The 11,560-nt window shown below is 44.7% G+C and overlaps 1 long non-coding RNA gene across 2 annotated transcripts in view; it reads left to right on the top strand.

Annotated features, from left to right (window-relative positions):
- LOC102128767 (uncharacterized) overlaps positions 1 to 9,394 on the top strand; it is a 70,634-nt gene extending 61,240 nt beyond the window's left edge. Inside the window, exons 6-7 of one of the 2 annotated variants that reach the window (XR_006700533.3) lie at positions 324 to 405; positions 9,097 to 9,394. This is a non-coding gene — a long non-coding RNA (uncharacterized lncRNA). Of the gene's footprint in view, positions 1 to 323 lie in introns of both variants that reach the window. The other variant, XR_012416664.1, reaches the window with a different exon arrangement.
- Positions 9,395 to 11,560: the final 2,166 nt, after the last annotated feature.

An 11,560-nucleotide genomic window follows, 5' to 3' on the forward strand; every position in this document is an offset into this window, starting at 1 on the left:
TCCTACCTTACAGGGTCCTGGGGGGCTGGAATGAGAGAGTGAATCATTATAGCTTCCACTGTAGTGGTCCATCATCCTGCTTATTCCTTGTGGATGAGCTTGATTGTGCTCAAGTGTTAACCCCACCTTTGGAAGGGGTGACCCTCCTTCCATGGTACTCATAGTAATTTATTTTCCCTTGTTGGGTCTTGAGTTAGGTAGGACCATGTGACACAGCCCAGAGGAGGAGACATGGAGGGAATTCTGCTTGGATGCTTCTGTGAAGGTATTCCTGGTTTTCCAAAAAATAAGATAGTAATTCTCCTCTCTTTGCTTTTGGACAGGTTGTGCAAGGACGGCTCTGAAAGCCGTCTCAAAACCATGAGGGCAGCATGGCCCACCTGCTGAAGATGGCACAGTGGAAAGGTGAAGTCTCAGGGCTCAGACGAGATCGTGAGCTGGTGAATTAACACAGGAGCCTTCTTTCCCCAAGTTCCTTGTCCTATGAGGTTATACCACTGACTGTTTATGCCATTTTTAGTTGAAGGTTCTTCTGCTTGCAGCCCCAAGCATTCTAACTGACATGAAAGGTCTGCTGTAGTCGTGAGCAGATTGTGGCAGTATATTTTGATAGTCTAGGTGGAGAAACCTTAGTGCAAGGGTTTCATGATAGCGGTTCTGCCTCTCTAAGGATATTCCCCTTCACTTCTGGATTTACAGCTGTGATCCGGATACTGAGTACACCCTCATCCCAGTGGTACTATCTCAACAGGCTGCATGGAGAGTAATGGAAAAAGATACCACCTTGACCAAACTGACTTTGACCCCCTGGAGCTCTCACAGTATTTTGGAGGCTGTGAAGGGCAGACCTATCTGTGTTTCCATCAGGCCCCAGTTTCCTCATTACTTTGCTCAGCTTCCAAGCTGAGATCATTATTAATTAATACACTTATAGTTATTAATATATGGTGACATTAATTAACTACAGTCTATTAAATGCCCCCTGTGTGTCTGGTCTGATGCTACATGTTGTGCTGCATTTTCTCATTGATCCTCCCAATAAGCTAAGAAGATGAGTTTTGCTATGCATGTTTTACAAGAAAGAACGCAAGGTTCAGATAATTCATTAATGTGCCCAAAGGCCCCCATTCTGATTGGAAATCAGCAGAGGTAGGATATCACCTCGCAATTCACCCTGGTTCCACTTCTCTAAGAGGAGTTTTTGCAGAGGGAAGCATCTGTTTTAGATTTGCACCAGTTCTTGGCTTGTTCTGGTGATAAAGAAGAAACAACATTAACCTTGATGTCAAGAACCTGGGATTGAATCCTGGTCAGTCTACTGAGGCGATGCTGGGGAGAGGGGGTATCGTGGCGTGGATTGATTTTTTTTTCTTCTCTGAGTCTTAGTTGTTTTTTATTCTCTAAAAGGGATAGTAGTCCTTAAACTCCAGGTAATTTATTGTCAAAGGAAATAACAAATGTGAAATTGTCCAGGTACAGTACAATAGGTACCAAAACCCTCTGTTTAGTTCATTCATTTATTCACTCTTCACTCATCCCTTATATCAACTTCTGGGTCTGCAAGATGCAGCATGTAAACACCCTGGTAGTGACCTTGAGCACTCTGGTAGGAGTCATTCTCCGTCACCTACCAGCTGTGAAATGGTGGGCAGTGCAAGTAACCTTAGTAGGTCTCACATTCCCTTCTGTAACAAAAGCTTTTCTTTTGTGACAGCTACACTTTCATCATTTTAAATGTGTGAACTCATTAAATCTTCTCAATAGCCTTCAAAGTCGGCATATAGTTATCTCCTATTACAGATGAGGAAATTGAAGTACAGGGAAGTTAAAAACTTGGCCATGTCGGCCAGGCGCGGTGGCTCACACCTGTAATCCCAGCACTTTGTGGGGCTGAAGCGGGTGGACAACAAGGTCAGGAGATTGAGACCATCCTGGCTAACATGGTGAAACCCTGTCTCTACTAAAAAATACAAAAAATTAGCTGGGCATGGTGGCAGGCGCCTGTAGTCCCAGCTACTCGAGAGGCTGAGGTGGGAGAATGGCATGAACCCGGTAGGCAGAGCTTGCAATGAGCTGAGATTGCGCCACTGCACTCCAGCCTGGGCGACAGAGCGAGACTCCATCTCCAAAAAAAAAAAAAAAAAAAAAAAAAAAAATCTTGGCCATGTCACATGGCTGGTGAGTGCTGGAATTGGAAGCTGATCCCATAAAATTGCATGGTAGGACTCACGGTCCTGTCCACTATTTCTCCTCCTAGAGGTACTGTGAGGAACAGATGTCAATTGCATGCAATAGTGTGGCTAGCACATAAGAAGCAGTCCAAAAATGTCAGCTTATCATGTCAGTGAGATAGTGTGATGGTCACATAAACAAGTTCTGGGACTGGGTTACCTGGGTTCTACCCCAGCTCCATTGCTAAGATGTACAAAATCTTGGACAAGAATTTCATTGTCCTTATTAGCAAAAGACAAAGAACAAGAAAATTCTACATCTGAAGGTTTTGAGAGGATTTATCAAGCTAGCACAGGGAAAGTATTAGAACAGATCCTGGAACATTTTAAATGCATTCTGAGCATTGGTTTTTATTTAAAACCTCTTGCCGTGTTGGTTTTATTTAAAACCTCTACCTGAGCCACAGCTGTGAGTGCTCATGCTGCAGATCTTATTCACCATTGTCTTCTTGCATCTCAGAGCTTAGTACTCAGCACAGAGTCCAGGTGGAGGTGCTTAATAGAAATAGGTTGATCTGAATATAGCCTGCGATGCTCTGGGTACTATTACCTCTTTGTGGCATGGACATTCATAGAACCTGTACATTAACTGAGTCCTTCCTGAGTGAGTCACTCACATAACAGGCTCCAGTGGGACAGATAAATGCCAAGCAGCTTGGTATGAGAAGGGAGGGGTTGGAGTGGAGAAGCCTGGGATCATGAGCCCTTTCATATTTCTTTTTGCTCTGATGTTGAAGGCATTTGTAATTCGCCTGTACATTCATTCAATCATCCACGGTCGGGAGCGTCCATTTCTGTTTATTTCCTCAAGAGAGGCAAAGCTGAACATTTAATTGCTCCTTTCTTCCTTCATCTCTCTGAAAATGGAGAACCTTTAGTCATGTGGGCATAGAACACACTTCATCCTTTGTCTCAGGGAGAAGCCAGGTTACCCATCCTAAAACTCCCTCTTCTCTCATTCCTGTTCTCAGTGGCTTCTTTCAACCTGACCTCTCAAATCTCTCTAATATGCCCCTTTCCTCACATGTGCACACGCTTGCCACCCGGCCACTGGTTTCCTGCAGCAGGCCTCTCTTCCTGCCTTCCAGTACTGCCTTTGGTCTGGACTCTTGTAATCCATTCTCCATCCTGTGGCCAGAGCAATCTTTCTAGATATGATCATCTCAATTCCCCGTTTGTCATGCTTCGATGGCTTCTGTCTACTGGCTTCTACCTGAAAGCATTGAGCAAACAGATGCACCCTGTGCCCTCATGGAGCTGGTGGCTAGTCTGTGCTCATTGTCCACAGCTGTGACCGTTTTCGCCATTCACACATTGGGGCACTTTGAGTGTGGACATAGGGAAGGCTTACCTAGTCTGTCTAGTTGGGATAAATAACAAGGTGCCTTGGGAGTTGCCATGTGAGCTAAATGCTGATGATTAGGAGAAGTTGACCAGACTCTGCAGGGCATACCAGGGAGAGGGGGAAAAACCAGCACTAGGACAAATGGATATGGGGAACCTGCCTCTGGGTTGGCTCCTACAGGACTTGTACATGTTGTCACTTGAATGATGGTCACTTGCTTGTTTGTGAGCATCTGTTTTCTGCCCTGTCCCCAGAGTTTCCTGAGGCCAGAGGCCCTGTCTTCTCTTATTCCACATCCTCAGTGCTTAGTGGACACTCAAGAAATATTACTGTCAGTGGGAGACTAAATAAAGAAGGGAATAGTCTCTCTTCATTGTTTGTGTGAAGACTCCTCCTGCTGCCCCACCTCTCACTGTTGTTGTTGCCTTTCCTGCTCAGAAATGTATTGAATCTCTCATTTCTTCTAGGTTGGCCCAAGATACACCTCTTTTGAGTTAGATACAGAGAATTCAGTGGCAGCACCACTACCTGTCTGCAGGTAGACACAAAATTCTGCAAATGCCACTCTTTGAAGATTACATGCCTGCACTCCCTGTCCATCTGCCTTTCAAGAAAATGTGTAGTTAGAGTGCTCCATGAAGCAGCAGGTGTGGGGGGTGTGTATATGTGGTGTGAGTGTGTGCATGTGGTGTGTGATATATGCATGTGTTTGTGACTCAACATGGTTCAGTGGAAGTTATATTCCTACCTTTGGATTCAGGCTGTAAGTTCTAATCACCTACATGGTCATTTATTGCTATGTCATCACTTGACCTCTTGGATCCTCAGTTTCCTTATCAGTAAAATGAGCATAAGTGTCCCCTTGGAAAGACTGTTATGAGGATTAGATATACTGCATTTAAAGCACCTGATATCTAAGGTTTTGATTAATTCCACTTCTCAACTCACCTGTTACAATGCTCAGGGGTTCATCCCATGCTAAAGAAGGGCATTGACAGCTTCAGGTTTGAACATATGAGCTAGACCTGGCCAGGGGCCCTTTGAGCCAAGACAAGGACAGACATGAGCCATGGACTCTTGATCCAGCAGCATCCTAGAGAAGCCATAATGTTCAGCCTGATTTTTTTCTGAATGGGCCTTGGGGAGGGGCTGGCAGAATTCAGCCTAATGGAATATACATTAGGTGGTTGAATCTGCTTGTCTTCATTGGGCCCTGTCCAGCACTGAAATTTCTGAAGCTGAAGTCATGGAGGAGACCTCCAAGGAATATGGGCAGCTCCATCCTTTCCCAAACTCACACTTTCCTTCAGGCCCTGACCAGTATCCAAGGGGAGGCTAAGAATCAAAATAGCCCACTTTTTATCATGTGTCCATTAAGTCCCAGACATTGAAATGGGCACTCTGCATGTGCTATTTAATTCAGTCCTCGAAGGCAGTGACTCTCAACTGGGGGTGATTTTGCCCCCCAGAGGACACTTTTCAATATCTAGAGACATGCTGATTAACAAAAACCACATGATGATCTCAATAAATGCAGAAAAAGCATTTGGCAAAATCTGTAAACTGTCATTATGAAAAAGGTCAACAAATTAGAAATAGCAGTTTCTCAACTTGATCAAGTTTGTCTATGAAAGCCTCACAGATAATGCCCTACTTAATGGTTTTAAAAACTGAAAGCTTCTCCCTTGAGATCTAGAAGAAGGATATTTACTCTCACTACTTCTATTTAACCTCTAATATGTTAGAGGTCTGGCCAGGGTAATGAGGCCAAAAGAAGAAAAATTAAATAAAAGCAAAAATGAATAAAATATACTCAGATTGGAAAGGCTGGTGAGGAGGGGAAAATGCAGTGACTGCCTTGTGTCTACAGCCTGACATCTGAGTTGTCTTTGGAGTTGCCGACATCTGAGGGGAAGCTCAGCAGACTCTAGAACCCCAGGAGTGCTCTCACCTCTCCTTCCATCCCCACCAGCTTCCAGGAAACTTTGGGGTACATGGACTTGGGAAGCCATATGTGGAGCCACATACCAAAACACTCATTCCTGCAATGTGAGGTACTTGGTTTCTAGCTCTCTCCAGACACTATGCTAGACCCAAGAAATACAGACATGAGTGAAATGTGGTGCCTGCCCTAAAGAAGTGTCCCATGTAGCAAAGGAGAAAGAGCCTGATTAAACCAGTGCAGATATGGTGTAGTCCATGAGGGAAGCATATGTAAAGAAGTCTTCCTGGAGGAGGCACTTGGGATGTGCCAAAAAGTGTAGATTTATTTACCAGGCAGAAAGAGTGCATGAAAAAAATCATGAAAATGTAAAAATCATTAGATCTCTTGATCCAAATATTGCTGTCTCTCCCTACTCTCTAAGCTAGGGTATGATTGCATTCCCATGCCTCTCCAAACTTGCTTTGGTCAACGGAAAGTTGAATGAAGTGATTAAGAGATAGAAAATGGTTTGCCATGGTCTTTTCTTCTTGCTGTGACGACAGAAGAAAGCTTTATCAGTTTGAGTCATAGAGTGACTACAATGAACAGATATTTCCCCCACAACTCCTGCTCCCAGTTGCAACTTTGGGCATGTAGAGTAAAATTTAGGGGATGTTTGTCTTTGCAGCATAACTTAGCTCACCCTGACTAAAACATAAAGGCATCACCAAGGGCAGTAGAAAGAGCACAAGAAGGCCGGACATGGTGGCTCACGCCTGTAATCCTAGCACTTTGGGAGGCTGAGGCAGGTGGATCACGTGAGGTCGGGAGTTTGAGATCAGCCTGGCCAATAAGTTGAAACCCCATCTCTACTAAAAATACAAAAATTAGCTGGGTGTGGTGGTGGGTGCCTATAATCCCAGCTACCTGGGAGGCTGAGACAGGAGAATTGCTTGAACCTGGGAGGCAGAGGTTACAATGAGCCGAGATCATGCCACTGAATTCCAGCCTGGGTGACAGAGCGAGAATCCCTCTCAAAATAAGTAAATAGATAAATAAATAAATAAATAGCACAAGAAAATACCTGGAGGTGAGAAATAGCCTCTTGGATATGAAAAACTCTAAAAGCTTAGTATGGCTATTGTATGAAGTATGACACAGGAAAATGGAGACATGACAGGGCAGAATCTGGAGGTTCTGTTATGCTTCACAGAGGAGCTGTGTTGTTTTTATTTTCCTGTAAGCAATGGGGAGATATTAAGAGTTGCGTTTTGAAAAAAACAAAAATCACCCTAGCTGCAATGTGGAGAATGGACCTCCTGGGGAGAGTAAACCTCAATGCAAGGAGACTCAGGAGAAGCCTGTTTTAACCCTACAGGTGCAAGGAGAAGGGAGCCTGCATGAGGCCCACGGCATAGGGATGGAGGAGTGGGGACACGCAGACAGAGAATTCAACAGGATGGAATCTGCAGGACTTGGTGGCTGACTGTATATAAGAATGCGGGAGAAGAAAGAGAGTGGTCTCACTCCAAAGCCTGTGCTCTTTCCACTCACTTAGCTAGTTTTCTTTGGATAAATGCTTTTGCATTATCACCTAATTTAATCCTCAAAATAGTCTTCCAATTTAGGTTGAGCAAATTTATTTCGACTTTACAGATGAAGAAACTGAGTCTCAGAGAGGTGACAGAATGGGTTACTTTAAAATCACATTTCTCAAGTGTCCAAATAGCCAATCTGTTCTTTCTCTAAATTTCTGACCTCAGTCACTTAGATATTTTAGGGGTGGAAATAGATTTTGAGGGGGCAGTAGCAGCAAGATGAGAGGACTGCTAGTGGGCAGGGCTGTTGCTTTTTAGCCATAGTTACCTCGTTGATTAATCTATGAATGTTCAGGCATATGTTACACACATAAAAACAGTGTGCTCAAAGGAAGCCTCATACACCAAAGTCTGGATTTACAAGACTCAAATGAGTGATTGTTATTCCATTGTTCAAGGCTTTTTTTTTCCCTCCTTACTCTATCAAAGTATTCCTCGTAGGGTTTCTTAAAAGATCAATTTCAGTCTCCCAGGATGCTTTTAAAATGCAATTTATTGCCCACATTTTATTAGCATTCCACTGCTTAGTAATGCAGTCCATGTTTAAAATGGCATGTATCCACTCATAGAATTGTGCCAGCCTGAGATGTCATTAGCTGGGTATTTCCAATTGTCTTCACGGTTGTTTTAAACAAAGACACAGTGAGTAGAGTCAGCTGTATAATTTAAAGTGGCCCAGTTTCCCCGAATCAAACTCAGGGTAAAGCCCTCTATGGAACTCCATGGACTGAGAGGACCTGGTGAGACGGCAGGCAGCAGACCTGGTTTCTCATGCACTTCTTGACTTCAAACAACCCCGAGCCTGGGCCAGCACCTCTCTTCCCTGAGACTTACTCTCCTTTTCTGTAAGGTCAGAAGATGGACAAGCCAGTGGCAGCTCAGGGCTTAGAGCTCTGTCCTCCTGGTCAGTCCATTACTCCTTAGAAGCCCTTGGGAAATCAGGCTGTGGGAACAAGTGGAATTCTTAGGATTAGATAGTCTGACACCTTCTAGTTTGGGGACTCATAGAAGATTTGAGTCTCTAACCTACTTCAGCCACTCAGAAACTCTGAGAGCTCAACTAGGTCCTATAGCTGTGTCAAGTCTCTGTTTTTCTCATCTGTAAAGTAGGGCTTTCATATTGTATTTGGAGGGTTCCGATAAAGGAAAAAGCCAGCACATTGTTCGGAACCTACATGTGTTTAGTGTGTGTGTAAATGCTGACATTTATTCAGCATTAAATACATGCTGGGACTACTTAAAGCACTTTACACATTTACACATTTAATTCTAACAACACTATGAAGCAGGTGCTTTTTATTTTTTTTATTGTTATTATTTTTTAATACGGAGTTTAGCTCTTGTCACCCAGACTGGAGTGCAGTCTCGGCTCACTGCAGCCTCTGCCTCCCCAGTTCAAGCGATTCTCCTGCCTCAGCCTCCTGCGTAGCTGGGGCTACAGGTGCACACCACCGTGCCCAACTAATTTTTGGTAGAGATGGGGTTTCACCATGTTGGCCAGACTGGTCTCGAATTTCTGACCTCAGGTGATCCACCCACCTCAGCCTCCCAAAATGCTGGGATTACAGGCATGAGCCACCACGCCCGGCCAAAGAAGGTGCTTTTATTTTCCTTCAGTTTACTGGTGAAGAAACTCAGTCTCAGAGAGACTGAACAACTGACTCAAGGTCAAAAAGTTCATAAGTGATAGATAAGAACACTGGAAGTTTTATCATATTTCATACAGACCTGGTCTAAAAACTGAGCTGAACATTTAATTCCACCATAACTGTTTATGTCGTTAGTCTGACACAGTGATCTGTTCACGTGATGGACAGATTCTAATGTGGCTTCCCCTAATAACTGCCTCCTGGTGTTCAGTGCCTCATGAACTAGGCATTCCCGGTGTTCAGTGTAGGGAGGACCTATGACTTGCTTCTAACAAAGAGAATACGGCGAAGAATGCACACTGCATATGACTGCAAGCTTATCTTGTTGGAGTCTTTCTCTCTCCTACAGGCTTGATGAAGCAAGCGGTTATATTGGAGGTCCCCATGGCAAGGAACTGAAGACAACTTTTAGGAGCTGAGGGTGGACCCCATCTGATAGCTGCCATAGGGATGGAGACTCTCAGTCCTATAGCTGCGGAGAACTCAATGCTGCTGACATCCAAGCGAGCCTTGAAGTGGCTGTTCCTGGGTTGAGTCTCCAGATGGAAACTCAACCCTAAACAATACTTTGATTGCAGCCTTGCAGTTGTGCTTGACCTCCTGACCCTGCAAAACTGTGAGATAATAAATGTGTGTTGTTTTAACCTACTAAGTTTGCAGTAATGTTGTTACACAGCAATAGATAACTAATACAGTTTCGTTTTTTATTTATTTTATTCTTGTTACCATCATCCTAATAGTTATTATTTAAAATATCCTTCTAGGCTGGGCACAGTGGCTCACATCTGCAATCCCAGCTCTTTGGCAAGCTGAAGTGAGAGGATTGTTTGAACTCAGGAATTTGAGACAAGCCTGGGTGACATAGCAAGACCTCATCTCTCCAAAAAAGAAAATTTAGCCAGGTGTGGTAGTGTATACCTGTAGCCCTAGCTACTCCACAGCCGAGTCAGAAAGATCATTTGAGCCCAGTAGTTTGAGGCTGCAGTAATCTCTGATTGTGCCACTGCACTCCAGCCTGGGTGACAGAGCAAGACCTCATTTCTAGAAAACTATAAATAAATAAAATATCCTTCTATTAGGCTAAGTGCCCTTATGGGAAACAATTAGAGATACAGAACATTAAGTGAACACTAGAGACAACAGAATCCCAGATGACAGAAGAAACAGCACTTGATCTCCTAAACCCACTTCCAGCATCCTCAGTGCCTTCAGCTCTCCCTCACCAAGGAGTGGCTTCCAGCTCCTTCATGCAGCCCCTTTGCCAAACGTTGCACAGCCTGTTGATGTCCCACTGGAAATGCTGCAGCCAGAGCAGAATGCATGTTCTGCAGAGTAGGATGCTTTCTTCCTGCCACGGACTCTCCTCTCTTCGGTAAAATGCATCGCCAGTTTCTCTGAGGACACTTACCACTCTCAGTTCATATAGTTTAGGTGAGATCTAGGATGAGTCGGCATGGGCTCTGGTCATGTTGCATGTCCTATTTTCCATAGCCCCAGGCAGGCCAACGGGATTTCTCCCTAGGACCCCTGCTGGACCTGCTGGGAAAGGGGCACCTATTCTTTTTGCAAGGACTGCTTTCTTCCATGAGGTCCCTGCCAGTGTAGGAGTTGCCAGGAGTCATGATGTGCAGAAAGTGAGCCAGCATCGGGGTGATGCCAGTGGAAGGAAGCAGAGTTTAGGGAAAGAACAAGAGTCATCAGATTCTAGTGACCAATCCATGGGGCCTGAGTGAGTCCAAGCCTACACTTTTCACCTATATTGATACACTTTCTTTTGTGCTTACGCCAGTTTGAGATTGTCGTCCATCCCTAGCCATAGAAAGAGAGCACTGGCACACACGTGCTGAGGGTTAGCCATCATCTTAGATAACAATTATTCCATAGAGACATCATCAACTTTTTTTTTTTTTTTGAAATGGAGTCTCGACTGTCTGTCACCTGGGCTGTAGTGTGCAGTGCAGTGATGTGATCTCGGCTCACTGCAACCTCCACCTCCCAGGTTCTAGCGATTCTCCTCAGCCCCCCAAATAGCTAAGATTACAGGCGCCTGCCACCACGTCCTGCCAATTTTTCCGTACTTTTGGTAGAGACAGGGTTTCACTATGTTGGCCAGGCTGGTCTTGAACTCCTGACCTTATCATGTGCCTGTCTCGGCCTCCCAAAGTGTTGGGATTACAGGCGTGAGCCACCACGCCTGGCCATCAGCAACTTTTAACTTAGACATTGACACAGGATGGCATGGCTACTTCCAGCATTACACGGAAGTAATAATGTAATGTTTACATTATGTAATGTAATGCTGCCAACCAACAAAACTAATGGTAATAATACCTACGACGTGTTGAACGCCAGCATCATGCCAGGTAAAGATCACCCTCTTTTGTGAGTGATCGCATTGAAACCTCCAGAACCATGTGAGAAATGATGAGAATGACAGGCAGCCCTGGTTGGCACCTGCTGTGCATCAGGCTCCTTGTTCAGCCCTTTACACACAGGATCTCATTAATTTCCCGCCAGCTGTCTCACAGAGAGGGTGGCAACTTTATCTTCACTATAAGATGAGGTAGATTGCACACTTTGTTTCTGCTAAAGCACCTCCAATTTCCTCATAAACACCGAGGCCAAGTATCTCTGTGGCCACACAAGGTCCTTATGTAAAAGCTGAAAGGAATGACCATCCGTCACTGTCTCCAGGGCATCTGAGCTGAGGGCAGCCCTAGGGGGAAGCACTGAGGCAGATAGGGCTGCATCCGCACATCTGGTATCCTGAGATATTTGTTGATGGAAGAGCTGAAATGTTGGGCAGCACACAC

This window comes from Macaca fascicularis, chromosome 8 (genome assembly GCF_037993035.2).
Source record: "Macaca fascicularis isolate 582-1 chromosome 8, T2T-MFA8v1.1".
Taxonomy (NCBI): Eukaryota; Metazoa; Chordata; class Mammalia; order Primates; family Cercopithecidae; genus Macaca; species Macaca fascicularis.